General features: G+C 47.1%; 1 long non-coding RNA gene across 8 annotated transcripts in view; it reads left to right on the top strand.

The window, feature by feature from the left end:
- The window catches only part of LOC129504955 (uncharacterized), a 25,301-nt gene extending 12,841 nt beyond the window's left edge, over nucleotides 1-12,460 (top strand). For 4 of the 8 annotated variants that reach the window (XR_008663451.1, XR_008663453.1, XR_008663450.1 and 1 more), the window contains exons 2-4: nucleotides 2,778-3,082; nucleotides 4,698-4,852; nucleotides 8,466-12,460. This is a non-coding gene — a long non-coding RNA (uncharacterized LOC129504955). Of the gene's footprint in view, nucleotides 1-165; nucleotides 226-2,777; nucleotides 3,083-4,697; nucleotides 4,853-8,465 lie in introns of those variants that run through there. The other 4 variants (XR_008663456.1, XR_008663452.1, XR_008663455.1 and 1 more) reach the window with 4 other exon arrangements.

Raw genomic sequence — 12,460 nt, 5'->3', positions numbered from 1 at the left:
TCAAATCCAAGGGAATATTTGTTCATTTGTTTCTGGTCTTTCGCTCACCATGTTGTGTAACGTGTGTCTCACTGAAGTTAGACCAGTTTTTCAACTCTCTGCTGCTGCCCTTATGGTTTGCACAACTCGGAGGGAGACGTGTTGTGTAATGTGTCAAGCACTCAAAAAGGAGAAAAGACGTAAAGGGGGAAAGATGAGTGTCACCCGACGTGTCTAGATTCCAAGGTAACGCTCGGGATTTGGGAATCAGGGTGTTTCCATCATCACCAGAGCCTCATCCAGGTGGCGGGTGGCAGGTGGCGGGAGGTGAGAAGAGCAGCACCCCGCCCCCAGCCAGGCGGGCCCAGGGCTAGCGAGGGAGGTGCTCTAACTGGGGGGCTCCTAGACTTTTTTGTCTTGCTGCCACCCTCCCACATTTGGCCCCGTGGGGCAACGCAGGGTTGTGCTATCTCGGCAGCTTGGGTTGGCACAGCCGCCACAAAACAGCTGCCTAGAGCTTTAAATGGCACAGATCCCCGTGTGCTGGGTTAGATCACAGCTGCTCACGACCAGATCCCACTCCCCCCTGGGTTCTTTTAACTAGTTACTCTGTCTGTCCCCAAAAGAATTGTGGTGGGTCCAACCTGGGCAGGGTTTAAAGCAGGTGGATGTAAGGGCCGCAGGAGGTGGGACAGCCTGGGGCTGGCTTGTGCCCACCGCAGAGCTAGGTTTGGTCGGAGCCCGCTGGCAGCGGCAGGCAGCTGTGTAAGAGGACGTCCCCCTCAGCTCTCCTTGACCTCCTTTGGGGAGACCTCTCAACTGATGAGCCCTGGATGGATGCTTGCAGCCCCGGACTCAGCTGCAGCAGCAACAGTGCTGCCACATATCGAGCAATTACCACATCTAAATTTTTTAAATGCTTTGGGGGATGATTGAACACAAAATACTGACGACCCTTCTATAGAATTGGGTCTGAGTTCTGCCCTCATTGTATTATTGTATCATCTGATCTTAAAATCGTCACGGAGCTGAGGATCATGTAGTCTTAGTGCTTATTTGTAGGTTGGAAGAACCCACTTTTTTCCAGGTTCTAGAGCATTAAAATGTATATATACCTGTACACACACACACACACACACACACACACACACTCACAGATTCCTTGGGGGGGGCAGGAATTTATCACATGAAAATGTCCCAATTGGGCAGCCCTGGTGGCTCAGCGGTTTAGTGCCACCTTTGGCCCAGGGCCTGATCCGGGAGACCCCGGATGGAGTCCCACGTCGGGCTCCCTGCATGGAGCCTGCTTCTCCCTCTGCCTGTGTCTCTGCCTCTCTCTCTCTCTCTCTCTCTGTGTGTGTCTCTCATGAGTAAATAAATAAAATCTTAAAAAAAAGAAAATGTCCCAATCAGTGGAGGAATCCCATAACCTTCCTGATCAGCAATTATAACCCTTTGTTTGAAGTCTGGTGAGGAAGGGTGACTGTCGTGATCCCCTTGAGACAGGTTCCTCTCTCCCTGTCTTGATCACAGCCCTGTACATCCATCTCTGTTACAGACACCCCTCCTATACCACTGTGGGCTGCTGCAGGGCAGGGAGAGGGACTTCCTTATCTCTCTCTCCCCCCAGTGCCCAGCTGGGTGCCTGGCCCGAGCAGGGGCTTGATAAATGTTGGTTCATTGAATAATGCTCTAGCTTTTTTTTTTTTTTTTTTTTTTAAGATCCTGGGACTCCAGGATCCTGGGACTCCAGGATCACACCTTTTGCCCCGGGGCCAAAGGCAGGCGCTGAACCGCTGAGCCACCCAGGGATCCCCCTAACAACGCTCTAGTTTTGAGTGCCATCTCACCAAGCCCGGAAGATACCCTGTCTTCTAACCTCTTTATGATCAGCGCCAAGTTCAATGCCTCACACCTGCTTGGTTCTCAGTGTTGGAGAAAATGAACTTGTAATTACCATCCATTTAAATTTTTTTTTCACTTTAGCTAAATACTATTTCCACTCCCCTCCCATACTCACAACTCTGTTTTATCTATTCATTTACTTGAGCATAGTAACCTGAATGCCTACTGTGTTACCAGATCAAGCAGTAGTACAGCAAGTGGTAACTACTATTATTATCACTATTATTTTGCTTTTTTTTTAAAAAAAAGATTTTATTTATTCATGAGAGAGACACACAGAGAGAGGCAGAGACACAGGCAGAGGGAGAAGCAGGCTCCATGTGGGGAGCCTGATGTGGGACTCGATCCTGGGACTTCAGTATCACACGCAGGCCCTAAACCGGTGAGCCACCCAGGCGTCCCATTATTTTGCTTTTCTTCTGCAAATGTGAGACCTGTTTGTCACTCCTCAATTTAGCGAACGTGACTTTTTTTAAGATTTTATTTATTTATTCATGAGAGATGCAGAGAAAGAGAGGTAGAGACATAGGCAGAGGGAGAAGCAGGCTCCCTTTGGGGAGCCTCATGCGGGACTCGATCCCAAGACCCTGGGATCATGACCTGAGCTGAAGTCAGAGGCTCAACCACTGAGCCACCCAGGTGCCCCTAACATGACATTTTTTCCATGTTCTTCCTCTATTGTAGTTACTTATTTACTTATTTAATTTTCTGTGGGTATTTTTCTTCCCTAGGAACCCAAGTTCTCTTCTTTCCTCCTTTCAGCCACATGTATGGGTCACTTGCTCTGAGCCTAGGGACTGTGCTGGCACCAGCCACAGGGCACAGTGGCTGCCCTGGGATCACGGCAACAAAGCCTACTTTTCACTTACCACTCTTCTTTCTCTCTTTTCCAGGGACGTGGCCTTCATTTGGAGAAATCATTTGCTTTCCTTCTGAGCCTTTTCAAACCGCTGCTTTCAGAGCCCCTGGAAGAGGCCTGGTTTCTCCTGGAATGATCACTGAAGTCAGCCTACGTGAGTTAGTTAAAGCTTGGCCGGCTTGCAGTTGTGTCCTGGAGTGGGGAGCCGGGAAGACAGAACACGTTCCTGGTCAGCCAAGATAGGCTGGGGGGCATCCCCCACAGCGTTACAGGCTGTCACCGAGCCCTCCAACACCCCCCTTTTTCCTCCAGCAGGTGTCTTCTCCCTCCTTGGCACTGGTGAGTTCCCCATAAATTCATGGTTTCCAGGATCTAGTCTGACCTAATATATCCCAACGATACCCAGATATAATTTGGTAGAAATCAGCTGTTCGCTGTGCTGCTTTATCATATGGAACAGAGATTGACCAGGACCTACATAATTCATTTTGTTGGCAAAACACTCAGGATCCTCAGAAAAGAAGTAGATAGCTCTCCTTTCAGCTTTAACTGCAAATGCTCAATAAAAATTCTCAGTATTTGGCAGTATAGAAATCGGTTGCAGTAATTGCATTCGGATCTGCCCACAAAATGGAGACTTTTACTTGTGCTTTTTAAATAGTGCTAAGCTTTGTTCCAAGTTCCATCTTTGAAGTCAGAATCTAGAATTGTTTTTAAGTTGGTTTGAATAATACAAAATGATACTTTTAAAAATTATTATTAAAAAAGGGAAAGAGGCTGGTTAACCAAAATTTTTAGATGCTCACTGTCGTGGCGCCATTGTGATAATGTCCTATCTGTGTCATGTCCTAGATGGCCCCCTCTTAGGAAAACTCAGGGTTTAGAGAAGGGAGAGGCATCTAGTACGATCACTTCTTTGCACGAGGTTAGGATGTGGATACAAGTCAGGACTTTGGAGGGAAATAGAACTTGGTTCAAAGTTCCCTCATTGTTACATCTGTGTGACCTTAGGTAAATTACTTAACCTCTCTGAGGCCTACATTCTCCTCCTCAGTGTAAACGGGGATCAAAGTACCCACCTTGCAGGGTTGCCCTGGGGGTGAGATGGGATAATGGACGTAAAGGACTTAGCACAACATTTGCACCTTAGGGTAAGCAGCAAGTAATAGTTATCGTACATTATTATAATCAGACAAATCAGTATTTGCTTTTGTTTTTATTTTTTTCTGGTTGTAATCACTCTGGGGAAAGAGGTTCCCAAGAGCCAGACTGTTTGGCCAGGAAGTCATTCCTCCTGACCAACTGGGTCTGCATCCTCTGCCTTCTTGTGCTACCTCCCTCCATCCCTGCGACAGTACAGCTGTGCTCAGTGCTCCGCTGTGGGCCAGGCCTTTGGAAACCTACCACTAGCTTTATCATCTTTTTTTGGGGTGGTGGGGGGGGACACTTAATTTACAGAAATGCTTGAGAAAGATACATTGAACAAGAAAAAATGCTCTAAAATAACATACTCTTATCTCCTAGTAGAATTAGTAAGTGCATTTAAGGTTTCTCATCTAATTTGTGGGCTCTGTTCGTACATATTGCCTCTTCTGCTCTCTGCTCTTCTGTATCTCTTCTCCCAGCACATAAACAACCTAATTACTCTAGGCACGGCCCGGGGCATCGAATTGGATTTGGTTAGCACTGGCCAACTGGCTTAGAAGCCAAGGACTCTGGCTCTAGCCCTGGCTGTGGTACCCGCTAGCTAGCTCTGTGGCCTAGGGTAAGCCATGTACCTCTCTGAACCTCAGAGTCCTTTTCTGTGAAAGGGCCTGGAAATGTCAGTGATGTAAAGACTTCATTGATGATGGGGACCAACTGAGGCAACAAATGTTAAAAAAAAAAAAAGTGTTTGAAAACATTAATCGTCATTTGATTATAAGGAAACCATCTTTTTAATATGATCCAATAGCTTATTGATTTCCGCCACGGGAACTGCCACGCGCTGTGTGATCTTAGACACGCCGCCCAGCTCCTGAGCTGCAGCCACTTCTCCTGTGATATGGAGGGGAGCAGACTCGATTGCCCGAATCTTCTAACAGTGTATGATTGATTTCAATGCTGATGGTGAGTTCCCCTTGAAAACTGGGAAAGGCACAGGCTTTGAAGTCTGGCAGACTGATGGGCTGCTTCATAGCTTGCTTTTTGTTTTTTTGGACCCGTAGAGGATTGTCTCAGAGGGTTCCGGGTATTTTTGAAAACTTCACAGCAGTTTGGCTCAAGGGCGGTGTTGCCTGCAACAGGACATCAGCTGTGAGCTGAGCTCTGCAGTGACAGAAAATGGATTAGACCATGATTTAGGTCTGTAATTTCCAAACTCCGGAGGCCCATTGGATAGAACCAGTTTGCTTTGGCACGTTGAATTTTTGTGGCCTAGATAACAGTGCTCCCTCCAAGAACTGGGATGGTTTATTGGTCCCTTTGCCATTTTGCTGCTCTCAAGGTGTGGCTCAAGCATTGCAGACAGGCCTGCCCCCCTGGCCCCTGGCCAGTGGCCTGCAGCTGTGTCAATAGGCCTTTGAAGTTCACACTCCCCAGCTGACTGTTCGGCATCATCTTCACCACGTTTGTCACAGGAAATCAGGAAAAGGTATGTGGAAGCCGGTGTTGCCCGAGAGGCGCGAAGAGGAAAATGATGGGGTCTTTGATGAGAATATGGGAGGAATTTACCCGAATTCACAGTCCACTTCCATTAGCAGGGATTGTTCCTCACTGCTCTTTTTCCTTCTGTCTCTAAAGCTGTACAGTGAGCCGGTTTATTTTTAACCTGAATCGAGTATGTGCTAACCAGTGTTTTTTTTGGGGCTTTCACATAGTGACAGTATGTTGTGATGTTGGTGGTTCTGCAAGATCTGGAAGGAGCTTATGAATCATCAAAGTGTGAATATTTGTTCAGGAGAATTTGAGTGCAGTGTATCATTAAGTATTTTTGTATTGTCTATTTGGGGTATACAAAATACCTGGTTATTTTTTTGTTGGGCATGTACTTCACGCTCTCTTTGGGCAGGTACTTTGCAAGTGCTTTACATTATCATCACATTATTATCTTAGTCTTCACATCCGTAAGAAGTATGTTGTTTTTATTCCTATTTTGCAAATGAGAAAAGCTCTGGGAGGGATCCTTGGGTGGCGCAGCGGTTTGGCGCCTGCCTTTGGCCCAGGGCGCGATCCTGGAGACCCGGGATCGAGTCCCACGTCGGGCTTCCGGTGCATGGAGCCTGCTTCTCCCTCTGCCTCTCTCTCTCTCTGTGTGACTATCATGAATAAATAAATAAAATCTTTAAAAAAAAAAAAAAGAAAGAAAAGCTCTGGGAGGTTAAAACTGGCTGAGAGTGATGCAGCTAGCAGATAGCATAGCAGGTAATCCCTAACTGTTCCACCCTCAAGCCCCTGTTCAGAACTTCTACTCTATGCCACTCGGAATCAGAATCTTTCGCTGACCATCAAGCCTCCTTTTCTGTCCGTGTTACTCACATTCAGAACCATACAGTCACCTCTTTCTCCTCTTTATCCTTGCTCAGCACATCTTCTTGGTCACTGAGTCCTGACAGTTTGCCCTCCCCAGTGTCCCTGACATTTTATTCTTACCCCTGTGACTTCATGCTTGGACTTCTGCAGTAGTCTCCTAGCGCACGTTGTCACCAGTCTTCTCCTTTTCTATCCTTGCTGCTCACCCTGCCAGATTCATCTTCCTTTAACACTACTTTGTCCTAAAATGTATCATTTAAAATGTTCCAGGGAGTTTCTGTAGCTCACAGGATAAAGTTAATACTCAGGGCTTGAAATTGAGACCACCTCCCACCCCAGATCCCCACTCCCAGCCACAGAGGACCTCAAAGTTGCTTTCTGGCCTCACCCATCACTTCTGGCAATACCTTGATGTTGCCTTGGATCTTTTTTTTTTCCTTAAATGTTATCTTTTTTATTTTTGAGATTTATTTATGTTAGAGAGAGAGAGCATGAGTGGGAGAGGCAGAGGGAGAGGGAGAGAGAACCCCAAGTAGACCCTGTGCTGAGTGTGGAACCGATGCAAGGCTCGATCTCATGACCCTGAGATCACGACGAGAGCTGAAACCAAGAGTCGGGCAGCCAGCCCACTACACCACCCAGGTGCCCCCTGCCTTGGATCTTCTGACTCAGCATCTTTGCCTGTGCTGCTGCACCTCCTGCCTAGAATGTTACACATCCTTCTACTCAGTCTCCTCTCTGTTAAAATCTCATCCTGGCCTGTCTTCCATGAATCCTTTTCTGGTGGCTTTGCAGAAATGATGCCCCCGGCGCATTTTGTAATACTTAAATAGTACACGTCACATGTAACTTCACTGCACTTACCTGTGTGCCAGTGCTTCCTCTCTAATCCCAGTGTGACGATGGAACCCCTATATGTGTGCGTGCATGCATGCACAGGTCCCTGCTATGCTCATTGTCATTAGCGTGGTGCCTTGTACATAATGGGCCCTTACTTGGTTGAACAAATGAGCTGATGAAGAGGGGAAACTAAATGGGAAGAAATAATCCACTTTTTTGGGCGTTTACTACGTGCCAGACAGTGTTCTTAGTACTTTCTCAGCTAATAATTCCTTTAACCCTTGTATCTACCCCACAAGATAGGTGATACTATTGTCCCCAGGACAGAAGTGAGGAAACCAGGGCACCACGAGTTGACTTAACTTATCAAAGAATCAATGATGGACCCAGGATTCAAATTCACGTGGGCTGTCTCCAGAAGCTAGGTTGTCACTATGGCTACCTCTCCACGGATGGTCCTGAGCCTGATAGGTTCACTCACATAAGAGCTGCTTCCTGGGCCGAAAGATTTATCACTTGTTTTTTTTTTTTTTTTTAAGATTTATTTATTTATTCAGAGAGAGAGAGAGGGAGGCAGAGACACAGGCAGAGGGAGAAGCAGGCTCCATGCAGGGAGCCCGACATGGGACTCGATCCCGGGTCTCCAGGATCACACCCCGGGCTGCAGGCGGTGCTAAACCACTGCACCACCGGGGCTGCCCAAGATTTATCATTCATAACAGGTTCAGGAGAGCCTGAGAATGGTGAGGATCCAGACTTTCTTGTCTATGTCAGTACGCAAAGCCTTGCCTGCCTCAGCAGCGTGCACTGGGTGGGTTGGTGAGCCAATATAACCAGTCCCAGGTGCTGGAGTTCCCCAGGTGACGAGGTGCTGTGTAAAAGTGAAGGGTGTGTTTCGTGTTCTAGGAAACACGGTGACTTTGCAGTCGTCAGACTACGGGCCTGGGGCTCCTAGAACTCTCCACGTTAGGTGCGAGGTGATGACTTGGTTAATAATCCTAATCGGCCTAGCGCACATACCCTGTGTTTATCGCTCCTGTCTCGTAATCAGCTTCTATATTTTCCTTAACTTTACAGCTCAATCTGTGTGCCAGAGTGACTGCAAACCCGTATTTATCTAATTTAACAAACATGTGCATGTGCTGCAATTAGGCTCACATGTTGTGTGATCAACATCCTTTGCTAATTGCATAATTCCTTTTGCATTTCATCGTCAGATGGCATCCTTTTTGTGTATGTGTGTGTGTGCGCGTGTGTGTCTCCCTGGCTTGCTGCTGGTTGCGAGCCGCATGTGGAATCACAGGCTGAGGCTCCCACCACGGCAGAACCACAGCGCTGGAGAGTTGGGAGGAACAGCCTTTCTTGTTTACAGGTGAGGAAACAAGGCCCGAGAAAATGAAGGGACTCCTATCCAGATGGCTCGGTCCGGAGAAGTGCTGAAGGCCTGTAAGGATGAATACATCTGCAAAGAGTATCCCCCAAACCATTCCCGTGTAGAAATCCCAAGAATAATTCAAGCCAGTCTTGACAATTAGCATGGAACTTGAGTTTGGACAAGATGAGGCCAGGCCTAAAAGAAATCGAGTTTCTGGGGAGGAGGAATCTTAGGCGATCCTGAAGTTATAGCCCTTAGCAGTTGGTCTTCAGTGTCAGGGGGCTCACTGCCAGCATGTGCTGCATTGGAAGGGAGGCTGGCTAACCTCTTTTCCCTTCCTACTGCCTCTTTTTTGTAAGATTTTTTTTATTCCTCTATAAAGTTAGACAAGAAGAGGGTGGAAGATCCATCCAGGAATTAGGGATTAGCATAGAAGGAGTCAGAATATTAGAGCTGAATGGGGACCCGAAGATCTGGTCTAGAGCTTGCTCTGCAGGTGGTATCTACAGGCACAGCATTGGTTGGTGGCAGACCTGGGACTCAAGCCTGTGTCTCTTTACTCAGAATTTGGCCTTTTCTCATCACAGCACTCTTCTAAGGAAGGGACACAGAGGACAAGGCATGTCGACATCTCACACTTTCCTCCCTCCCTCAGCACCTTTACGTCATGCCGGGGAGTGCTAAGCCAGGGCTATAGGGATGCTGAGGCTCAGATCTTCATTTGGGCTGAGATGAAAGGGCTAGGGGAGAGGGTCCCCCCAGTGGAGAAGGCACCTGCTCCCCATTGTGGAGATTCTGGACTCAGAGAGGATTTAAGAGGACGCAGTGGAGCCCAATACAGCAGGAATTCTGCTGATATTTGCAGAAAGAGTGTGTGCACTGGCCAGGGGATGAGGATGGGAGGAAGTAGAAAGGTAAGAGGAGGCTAGCTATTGCTACCTGCAGTTTCTTTGCTTGGAAGGTGGAGGAAATCACGAGAGGCTTGTCACAATGAACTTTATCTCTTCACCTGCCCAGGAAGAAAGACCTTGTCATTAATATGGAAACACCAAGAATCATCAGGGCTGGAAATATAGTTGAGGGTGTGCTCAGAAAGAAGAGGAGAAGGGCCTCTGACCACTGCCAAATCTTCTGAACTGGAAAACCTTCCCACTGCTGCTGGCAGCAAAAGGAATGCCCTGCTCTCTTAGCCTCTAGCAGCCATGGCACTGTGACCACTGCCATGGCACTTGCCACCCTCTATCAGATAGATCCTCTGTATCTCCTGACTCCTATCACTGTCTAGGCAACGGGAGGTGCTCAGCAAATGCATTGAATGAACGAATGCATGGATTGTACACTGTTGAAATGGGGGGCTGTCATCAAGTTGGCAGGGAGAGAGAGCATACGGAATTGCCAAAGTAATTAAAATTAAAAATTTTAATAGCCTCTATAGAGGGCCAGAGCAATAAGATTAACTTTACCTAGTGCAAATGTAACACAAAGTCTACACTTAGTTTCAAAAGGTTGACTGCCCAAAGAAAGAGTGGTTTTTGGGGCGCAGCCCATATTTTAAGAAGCCAGCAGGAGGTGGGTCTTGGTGGGCCATAAGCTCCATGTGAATAAGATGGTGATATAGCTGCTAAAATGGGATTCGATTCCATAAGTAAAAGCTGGGTCCAGGCCAACGCAGGCGACACTCCCTGTAGTTTTGGAGCTCACTCAGGTCACATCTGGGGTATAATGTTCATTTGGGGTTTTGTTAACAGCTACACCTTAACCGAGGTCTAGTGCTTTGGTTCACATAGTGTTTTCCCAAGCATTATCTCATTACGCCGTCCTAATGAGATGGTTTGTATACCAGCAAGGGCAAGCTGACTTGCTCAAGGTCACCTAGCTAGTGAGCCCAGCCTTTCCGACCCCTTGTCCGCACTCTTTCTGCTGCATCACACCGCCTTTATGCAGGCCAGAGCCCCACTGTGCAGCATCTAAAAGCAAGACCAGCGTGACGCTCGTCAACTGCTGTCAGCAGTGGACACGCTCAGATGGGCACCTCGCTATCAGACAGCCTGACAGCGATGGCTCAGAAACCACCTTCCCTAACTCAGGAGGGCTTTGACAGGCCAGCTCACACCCGCAGGCGCGGTGACCCTGGACTCTTCAGAACTGGTACCAAACATCGAACATCACCCCACCTCTGAGTGGGCCCAGGAAAGGACACATCTCTGTGTCTAGCTTGCCAGGTCCTGTGGAAAGGACTTGTGAGCTGGACCGCAAAGGAGGAAGAGGAAAGGGAAAAGATGCCTATTAAGTGTCTGGCTCAAGACGTTTCACATATATTTCTTTCCTGTTTTTAACGCACTGCCTGTTTCTGCAGCCTCGCTGCTCACCCTGGTCCCTGTTTGACTCCTCTACCCTCTGCTGTTGGGTTGTCATCATAATCCCTCACATTCATCTGGTCTCCCCCATGGGTTATCTGCTTTCCCGAAAAAAGCCCACGAAGAAAGAAGAAAACCCTGCATGCTCACTTAAATGTGGAATGTGCAGAAGTCAAACGTATAGAAGCAGCATTGTTGAACCATGGTTAACGGGGGCGGGGAGGTGGGGGAAATGTTGGTCGAAGAGCACAGAGTTGCAGTAATGCAGGATGACTATGGGCAGCATGATGGCTCTCCTTAATAGGACTGTTAAATACTGGAAATATGTTCACAGTAGAACGTAAGTGCTCTCACCACAAAACGGTAACTATGTGAAGAGATATATTAGTTTGGCCAGTAATCATTTCTAGTACATGTGTGTATATCAAATCATCATTTTGGTTAGAAACAAAGAGGGGACGCCTGGCTGGCTCAGCGTTTGAGCATCTGCCTTTGGCTCAGGGCATGATACAGGAGTCCCTGGATCAGGTCCTACATGGGGCTCCCTGCAGGCAGCCTGCTTCTCCCTCTGCCTATGTCTCTGCCATTCTCTCTGTGTCTCTCATGAATAAATAAAATATTTTAAATAAATAAATAAAAATAAAAACAAAGAAATGAGTAGGGCAGAGATTACTTCCTTGTTTCATAGTGATGCACAAGAATGCCCCTCTGTCCTTTGGTCTGTCCATCCTTCATTGATCCTTTCATTCATTCTTTAACAAATATTTATTAATATTTATTTAGGAACTGTGCAGTACATGAGGGAAGCATCAAGACTTCTGGGAGAGACACAAACGTATATGCGAGGAAAGGAGGTATCATATTTGGGGCCTGTAAGTGGGGAGGCCGGGCTTTACCTGAGGGGGCGGTGGGGTGTCATTGAGGACCGGGACCAGCAGGTGGCACTCTGGGTCCCAGGAGGCCCCCGGAGCTCTTTTCAGCCTTCACGCTTTCATTTTATATTCATTACTGTACTTAAAATCAAATTCTAAGCCGTATCATTGAAAGATTGTGTTCAATTTGATTTTAATTCCATTTATTTGATGTTAATTGTTCCATGCTCTTCTAAAAATGGTCAAATTAAATCTAGTTGTGTCAGGGCTTTCTGGGTAAGTGAAAGACTTGCCCAGAAATTTAGATTCCTAAATAAATTAATATGTCCAGTGATTGGTACTTAGCTCCCGAAGTCCTTTCGTAGGAAATGCTCATGAAAAGTTAATGCTGCTGGGGAAAATATCTGGAAGGATACACTGTAGGATGTTGCTTGTGCAGTCAGTCTCCCAGGGGTGAGAACACAGACTTCTTATTTTCTTTTACATTTGTCCGTACTTCATTAGTTTTCAACAGTGGGCGTGTATTATTATTATTATTTTAGTTTTTCATCGAAGTATAATCTACAAAGAAAAGTGTGCAAATCTCAACCAAACAGCTTGGATTGGGACGCCTGGGTGGCTCAGCAGTTGCGGATCTGCCTTAGGCTCAGGGTGTGATCCCGGGGTCAGACTCCCTGCGAGGAGCCTGCTTCTTCTCCCTCTGCCTGTGTCTCTGCCTCTTTCTCTGTGTGTCTCTCATGGATAAATAAATAAAATCTTTTTA

The sequence above is a fragment of the Nyctereutes procyonoides genome, unplaced genomic scaffold (assembly GCF_905146905.1).
Source record: "Nyctereutes procyonoides isolate TBG_1078 unplaced genomic scaffold, NYPRO_anot_genome, whole genome shotgun sequence".
In the NCBI taxonomy this organism is placed as follows: domain Eukaryota; kingdom Metazoa; phylum Chordata; class Mammalia; order Carnivora; family Canidae; genus Nyctereutes; species Nyctereutes procyonoides.
The sequence above is the reverse complement of the archived record's forward strand: the minus strand, read 5'-3'. Positions and strand labels throughout refer to the sequence as shown.